This window comes from Rattus norvegicus, chromosome 1 (genome assembly GCF_036323735.1).
Source record: "Rattus norvegicus strain BN/NHsdMcwi chromosome 1, GRCr8, whole genome shotgun sequence".
Classification (NCBI taxonomy): Eukaryota; Metazoa; Chordata; class Mammalia; order Rodentia; family Muridae; genus Rattus; species Rattus norvegicus.
The window spans coordinates 268,725,485-268,733,566 of record NC_086019.1 but is presented as its reverse complement, the minus strand read 5'-3'; the positions used below and the strand labels follow the sequence as shown (position 1 = coordinate 268,733,566).

Sequence of the window (8,082 nt, the reverse complement as noted above, 5' to 3'; positions counted from 1 at the left end):
AGCGTGTGCAAAACCCTGGGGCTGATCATCAGCACCAAAATAAAAGGGCTTTTACGTGCTTATAGGCATACCTAACTGGATGACTAGCTATCAGATCCCCTAATAGTCACACCAGCGCCTCAGATAACAGTAAATAGCCAAAGTGAGTGGTATGGGCCTGTAATCCCAGCACTGAAGAGGAAGAGACAAGAGGATCAAGAGTTTAAGGTCCGTCATGGGCCTGAGTTCGTAGGCACAGCGGGCCTAGCTAAATCGACATGCCGGTCGCCAGAAGCTGGGTTTGTCGAAAACCTATGTGACACCACTGAGACCCTTCGAGAAATCGCGTCTCAACCAGAAGCTAAAGTTGATTGGAGAGTATGGACCCCGGGACACTCGTAAAGTGTGGAGGGCCAAATTTCCCCTGGCGAAGATCTGTAGGGCTGCCCTAGAGTTGTTGACGCTGGACGAGAAGGAACCTCGGCGTCTGTTTGAAGGCAACGCTCTACTGTGGCGACTTGTTCGCACTGGGGTGCTGGATGAGGGCAAGATGAAGCTGGATTACATCCTGGGCCTGAAGATTGAGAATTTCTTGGAGAGACAGCTGCAGACCCAGATCTTTAAGCTGGGCCTGGCCAAATCTATTCACCATGCCCATGTGCTCATCCACCAATGTCACATCAGGGTCCACAAGCAGGTGGGGAGCAACCCATTCTTCATTGCTCTCTGGACTCCCAGAAGCGCATTGACCTCTCTCTCCATTCTCCTTATGCTGGTGGCCGCCTAGGCAGAGTAAAAAGAAGAATGCCAAGAAAGGCCAGGGTGGTGCTGGAGCTGGTGATGATGAGGAAGACGATTAATTAATACCTTGCTGCACTGGAGGATTGTCTAGTTTACCAGTTGACAAATAAAACAGAATTGACACACAAAAAAAAAAACTCCATGGAATTAATACTTAGCTTAAAATAAAAGAGCTTAAGGTCAATGCTAGCTTCATAGCAATGCACTCGCCCATGCATGCACATGGAGAAAGTAAAATAAAACTGAGTCTATATTTCATTGTAATCACAGCTTCAATTGCCTCCCAGTGAGAAGCAGAAATAGAGTCACGGGGAAACTGAGTCTCACTGAAGGGATTTGACTTAACCAATGCACAGTGGGACCTGAGACCAAAGCCATGCTAGAATTTGGTATCAGTGAGTCCTCCCTCTTTGCCAAAGTCTAGGATCAACTGGCCAGACCTGCCATCCTACAGAAGGTAGATAGGTCCCTGAAGCGGTTAAAATGTGAATGGCTTCTGAGAGTAATAAGAGTACCAGGCCCTACAGACACTGGGCTCCACAGCCGTGGGACGCAACCTGCATAGACTTCTGGTTTTGCAAGCTGGTTGACTAGAGTGGCTCACTGAAGAAGCATGGGTCCTAGCAGTGGCACCTTGCTGAAGCAAAGGTGTTTGACTTACGCACAGCAAGAAAGAGTCAGAGGGACAGACCCAGGATGTGCAAAACCATTGGAGCCTGACGTTGCTCATAGAGAATAACCGAGTAGGTGCCACCCAGTTCCTGGAGGCCAGCAAAAGCCTGGCATCGCTGAGTTAGAGCTTGAGTCATGGGAGAAACCAACTCCCAGGAAGCTTGGGCTGGGGGAAGACATGCAAGACACTCAACCGGCCCCTCACTCCGAGGTGACCCAGCCCCTGTCCTTGAGGCTACTTCATCCTGTTGTGCTCTCTGACTCATGTACCCATAGCACATGCTCAGGGGCCTGGGAGCCACTATTTTAGGCTGTGTCCACCATGTATAGATTTTGCTGAATGGTCTTTTTAAAAAAAAAAACAGCCTTTTAAAAATATATAAACCATTCTTAGTCCTGTGATATAGAAACGCACTCTGCTGACTGCACTTGACCCCCAGGAAGTTATTTGCATCTCCTCGTTCCAGAATAGCACAAACTAGAAATAGTCCCAGGAGACAGACTTTGCTTTCCCCCCCAGGAAGTCATAGACATTCATAAATACACATCCATATCCATGTGGGTGCACAGAGCTCGGGGACCCCAGTGGGTGAGAGCATGGCCCTTGGAAGCCATTCTCTCGTCTATAAAGCAGATTTGCAGTGCAGAGTTGGCTCTGAGTCATTATAGGTGGATAAAACTAATAAGTTAGAGAAAGGACTGAAGGAGCTGAGGGGGGTGGCAACCTCATAGGAAAACCAACAATATCAACCAACCAGATCCCCCAGAGCTCCCGGGACTAAACCACCAACCAAAGAGTACACGTGGAGGGACCCATGGCTCCAGCCACATATGTAGCAGAGGATGGCCTTGTCAGGAATTAATGGGAGGAGAGGCCTTCAGTGCCCCAGTGTAGGGGAATGCCAGGGCGGGGAGGTGGGAGGGAGTTGGTGGGTGAGTGGGGGAGCACCCTCATAAAGGCAGGGGAGGGGGAATGGGATGGGGTTTTCTGGAGGAGAAACCAGGAAAGGGGGATAACATTTGAAATGTAAATAAAGAAAATATCCAATAAAAATAAACTAACTAATGTATCCAGAGGGAGAAGAAAGAGATGAGTCCCATGAGTGTATAAGGTATGAAAGGGAGTTAGCACAGGGAAGAAAACCTTGCCTATGATCTAATCCAAACTTCTCTAAGTTTCCCAAAAGAGCCCTGAGGTCTTGAAATAAGTGCCTCCTGAACCCACATCCACCCCCCAAACCCTGCTCACTTCAGGCAGCCATACACATCCTGAGGCCCAGCACATGGTTGATTGCTTCATGTCCTCTTTAAAGTCCTAACGAGATCATACACCCACCTCTCCATTGGCTACTACAAAAAGGGAAGCATATCAACAGTGAGAGCAGGTGGCCTTCTGGTTTGCTGTGGCCCCCACTGTGCCCTACTGCCCTCTACTTAACCTATTCTACTAGCCAGTAGGACCTCCCTGGCCTCTGAAGGAATCTGAGTGTGTGACATTCCTCATTCATAAAATGACACTAAGCTCCCTGAGGAGTGACAGTGACAGAGGTGATCTGAGACAAGTTGTCACTTGATTCATTCAAAGTCAATTCTTACACACACTCACACATACTCACAAACACACTCACATATTACTCACACACATACACACACTCACTCACTTACACTCATATACAACTCACACACACTTACTCACACATACACATTCACTCACATACACTCACAACTCATACATTCACACACACACTCACACACACATTCACAAAGACACTCACACACTCACACACACATTCACAAAGACACTCACATATACACTCACACTCACACACACATTCATACACAATCACTCACACACACTTATATACAACTCACATACACATTCATACATACTCTCTCTCTCTCTCTCTCACACACACACACACACACACACACACACACACACACACACTGGTTACCTCCCAAGCACTGCTGCATCCCAAAGGTCCCAGGTTACCCTTGACCAAATCCAGTGGCTTTCTGGGTTAGGGGTTACTTACAACCTAGTACCAAAGGTATTTGAGAAAATTCATAGAGTGAAATAATTTAAAATAAATCTAGGGTAGGCAGAGGTAGGAGGGTCAGAGATTCATGGCCAGCCTCGGCTACACAATAGAATGCCCCTGGCAAAAGAGCTGAGGAAATTTGCTCAACAAAATGGAAAGAAAATATGACCAAAAGGAAGATGTTCAACCTCAAATCTAAACTTCAAAGTGCCAGCTAGAGGAGCTATGGAAACCCTTCCTTTCTGGGCAAAATGGTTGAACTTGATCCAATTGTCCTTCCCAGATGCCATTTCAAGTATTAAGAAAACCCTGGTAGATCGTACTGTAACCAAAGGGAGAGTTTATTTGGCTCATGGTTTCAGGATATGGTCCATTATGGTGAGCAAGACATGGCCTCAGGCCTAAAAGTCTGCCTGCTTATGTCTTCAAGACCTGGAAACAGGAAGCAATCACTGTGCCCAGCCCCCTTTCCTTCTGTTCTCTGTTTAATCAGTCTTGGATCCTCATGGGGATTGTGCAGTCTGCATTGAGGATGAGTTTCCCTACTTCAGCTAATCCCGTCTAGAAATACCCTAATGGACAAACCGGAAGGAGTGCCTCACTAACACATGCTCTGGTGCTTTTAAATCCAATAAAGTTGACAAACTCAATCATCACGTTGAACAATATTCCAGGAGTGGGAGTCTAACACAGGCACCAGCTCTAATAAAGCTATTTGAGACAGAAATGTGTGACTCCGGCATGATGCGCTGGCTCTCAGCATATGGCACAGCACAGGAACACTCACAGCAAACCACTAGGCAGACATTCACAGAAGCTTCATTTATAGCCACCCCATAGAGGAGACATCTCACACATCCGTGCACAAACTACTGATTCATAAAACAACACAGACCCATCACAAAAGCATCATGCTAAGTGGGAGAGCCTAGACAACCGAAGGTTGCACAGAGCTTGGCTGTACTTGGAGAACACTGGAAAACAACACTTTGAGGACAGGAAACAGATCAACCACGGCAGTGATGAAGGGTTAGGGAAGAATGGACCACAAAAGCACAGGGAGGGCTTTCTGAGGTGATGGATGTATCAAGTACCTTTCTTGTTGTGATTAAATACTAGCAAACAATTTAAGGAATGAATGGCTTGACTGCCCAATCCAGCATGGCTTTAGAAAGCACCTGGGCCAGAGTATCAGGCAGGCGAATGGTCACATTGTATCCACAGTCTGGAAGCAGAGAGATGAATGTTCTCTGTCTCCTTTCCATTGGTGCCACACACGTTTAGGGCAGGTTTTCCCACCCCATTTGCATGAATCTTGGAGTTCCATCCCACTCATGTCCAGAGGTGTATCTACTATGTGATTCCAGATGTTGTCAAGCAGAAAATCAGTATTGATCATCACAATAGGAAGTAGAGAAGTCTGCATCATGATGGTGGTACACAGCTGAATATGTCTGCAAAACATCACAGATAGAGACACCTGGAATGGAATAAATTTTACTGGAGATAAAAATACACTTAAAAAAAAACAGGTTTTAAAAACATGGTCTAGGGAAGACAACCAATCCATTCTCAATATGTTAGTTCTTTTCTTTCAGGAAGAGGATATATGGCATAAACAACTTGAAAAAAGGCAATGAGTTCAACACCCCACCATGCACCAGCGACAACCATGTCACTGGCCACTTAATATCTTTCCAAAGACCCCACCTTGGCTGCACCACAAGGCCAGTCCATCTTCTTCCTTCTTTCTAGACTGTTCAACATCCTGCCTGGAGTTCTTGAGGTTCTCCAAATTAAGAATTCTCTCCTTCATTCTCCCTAAGACTCCCAAGATCCTGCCTACCTTCACTGGGTTCCCATGCTGCAGGCTTTTTCAGTGGTACCCAGTTCACAGGGTATCCCTCTATCCCCATTAGAGACTGCTGGTGATTTCACTCTGGGTATACACCCCCTCCAACCAGAGCCCTTTCTAGGCACCCAGCCAAAATGACTGACCCTAGCCGGAGAACTGCTCCTCTCACCTCTGCCTCTTCAGGACTCCTCCAAGCTATCTAGACAACTAGCTACCACAGAGAACTTGTAAAGGACCCACTATCTTAGCTCTGTCTCCTGAGGATTGGCCAACAACTCAGGCTGCTGCTGTGAGTCAGGATTCTACCTTTGTGGGCTAAGAACTCACATGAAAACACACAATCAACAACCATATTCAGATGCTCAGGTCCCATCACAAGAACAAAGCAACATGAAAAACCAAGCTAATATGTCTCCCCCAGGGCTCATCAATCCCACAGTAACAGTCCCCAACAAGAACACCTTAGACAAAACTCAAGACACGGAACTATAAACAAGTTCAAAGAGTTCGAAGAATTCAAAGAGAACATGAATAAGGTCCTGAATGAACATACAGAGGACGTACAGGGAAATAAAACATACAGAGAAATAAAATCCTGATTTAAGTCCTATAAAACACCAACAATGACTGAAATACTGAGAGCAGCATAAGATCTGAACATTGAATTGCATACGGAGGCAGAAAAGCTGACAAAAACTCAAACTGAAATGAAGCTAGAAGTGAAAGTAAGTCTAATAAAAAAAAAATCAATGCAAAGTCTCACCAAGAAAATGGGTCACGAAGAAGACAGGCTATCAAGACCTGAAAACGAGGTAGAAGAACTGAATCATTCACTCAAAGAAAGCAATATTTTTTTTAATTTGACAAAATGGAAGACATAGGAACTCTGGGACGCCATGAAAATAACAAATTTACATACAAATCATGGATATAGAAGGAGAATTCTACATCAAAGACATAGAACTTAGCTGGATATGGTCTTCCATTCAGCAAAAAGTGAACTATTTATCATTCTCTAAATAAGTCAGGAGATGGGGACCCTGCCATGAATTGAGTAATCTTTGGCAAGTCACCAGCTTTTCTGGTATCTAGTTTCCTCCCCTTATAAAATGAAGGGATCCAAATAAATGTTGATTAAAGGCCCTTCTGTAATAGTTCTACCTCATTCTGTGGTTATGTTTAGGTTAATGATAGATAGATAGATAGATAGATAGATAGATAGATAGATAGATAGATTAGATAGAAAGATAGATAGATGATAGTAGATGATTAATAGATATAGATGACAGATATATAGATTATAAATAGATGATAGATATTTGATATATAGATACAGATAAATAGATGATAGATGATGAAGATAGATGATAGGTAGATGATGATAGAGATAGATGATTGTTATATGATATATACATACATACATACATACATACATACATACATACATACATAGATGGTGGGGTGGAGAGATAGATGATAGATAGTTGAGAGATAGATGAAGGTGATGATAGATGAAGGTAGATGATTGATAAATGATAGATGGATGATAGATAAATGATAGATATAGATAATTGACAGATGAAGATAGATGATTGATAAGTGATTGATATATAGATGATCAATAGAAGACAAATGATAGATAAATGAAGATAGATGATTGATAAATGATTAATAGATAATTTGGTAGATAGATAGATGTGTATAGAACATGTGTGTGGTATATTTTGTCAGCATCTGCATCTGAGGCAGAGATTGGTCCCAGATCTTCTTGAGTTGCTTTCTACTTATATTTTGAGGTAGGGTCTTCCACTGAACCCAGCAGTTCCTTTTACCGCCTAGCTCTAGACCTCTCTCTGTCTCTGTCTCTGTCTCTGTCTCTGTCTCTGTCTCTGTCTCTCTCTATGTATCTGACTCTCCCTCTTCCTCTCCCTCTTCCTCTCTCTCTCCTCCCTTCTCCCCGCCCCCCACCATGGCACTCAGGTAACACATGTGCATGATCACAGCTGGGTATGGAGTTTAGGTCATGTTTGTGAAGCAGACACTTTACTGACTGAGCCAACTCCTCGGTCCCTCTAACACCCAAGAGTGTAGAAGGGTAGTCAGAGCCCACCAAAGCAGAGCTGATATCTGAGGCTTCTTTCTGCCAGGGGCCAGGATCTGGGATCAGCTCCCTGACAAGTAGACACAAGCAAGACAGACTGCATCAGGCTCAGGATCTTCCTAACCGTCTGGCTTCATTCTGTTCTAAAATCTGAAGCCTGAAGGAGCCAAGTACAGAGGAGCTGTGACCAATCCTGGCACAGGAAGAAAGGAAATGGCCATCAGCGTGTAAATGCAGAGCGAGCTTTGTGCTGGTTGCCAGGATTCAGAGGAGGCCAGAGCATAACTGGGGCTACACCTTCTGGAAAAGATGTCCTGGGGTCTCAACACAGAAAGCACTCGGTGTGTCCTAAGACTGATGGACCCTTGATTCACATTTTCATATGTCCATAAATGAACTGTATTGTCCTCGAAAGCCCTTAGGAAAAAAGCTGAAGGGTTTTTTTGTTTTTGTTTTTGCTTTTTTTGTTTGCTTTGGGAGTTACTGTATTTTATGATTGAGCTAGATCATATTGGGCAGCAAAAGGCAAATGAGGTCTGATTAGGGCTGATAGTTCTTGAAGCTGGATTACTGCTGTACCCAGGGTACAGAATGAGCCACAGTCTGCCAGAGTGATCCTCTTTTTCTAACTT

The 8,082-nt window shown here is 44.4% G+C and overlaps 1 pseudogene; it reads left to right on the top strand.

Moving 5' to 3' along the window:
• The first annotated feature begins 257 nt into the window (after positions 1-257).
• Positions 258-890, top strand: Rps9-ps2 (ribosomal protein S9, pseudogene 2; annotated as a pseudogene).
• The last annotated feature ends 7,192 nt before the right edge of the window (positions 891-8,082 follow it).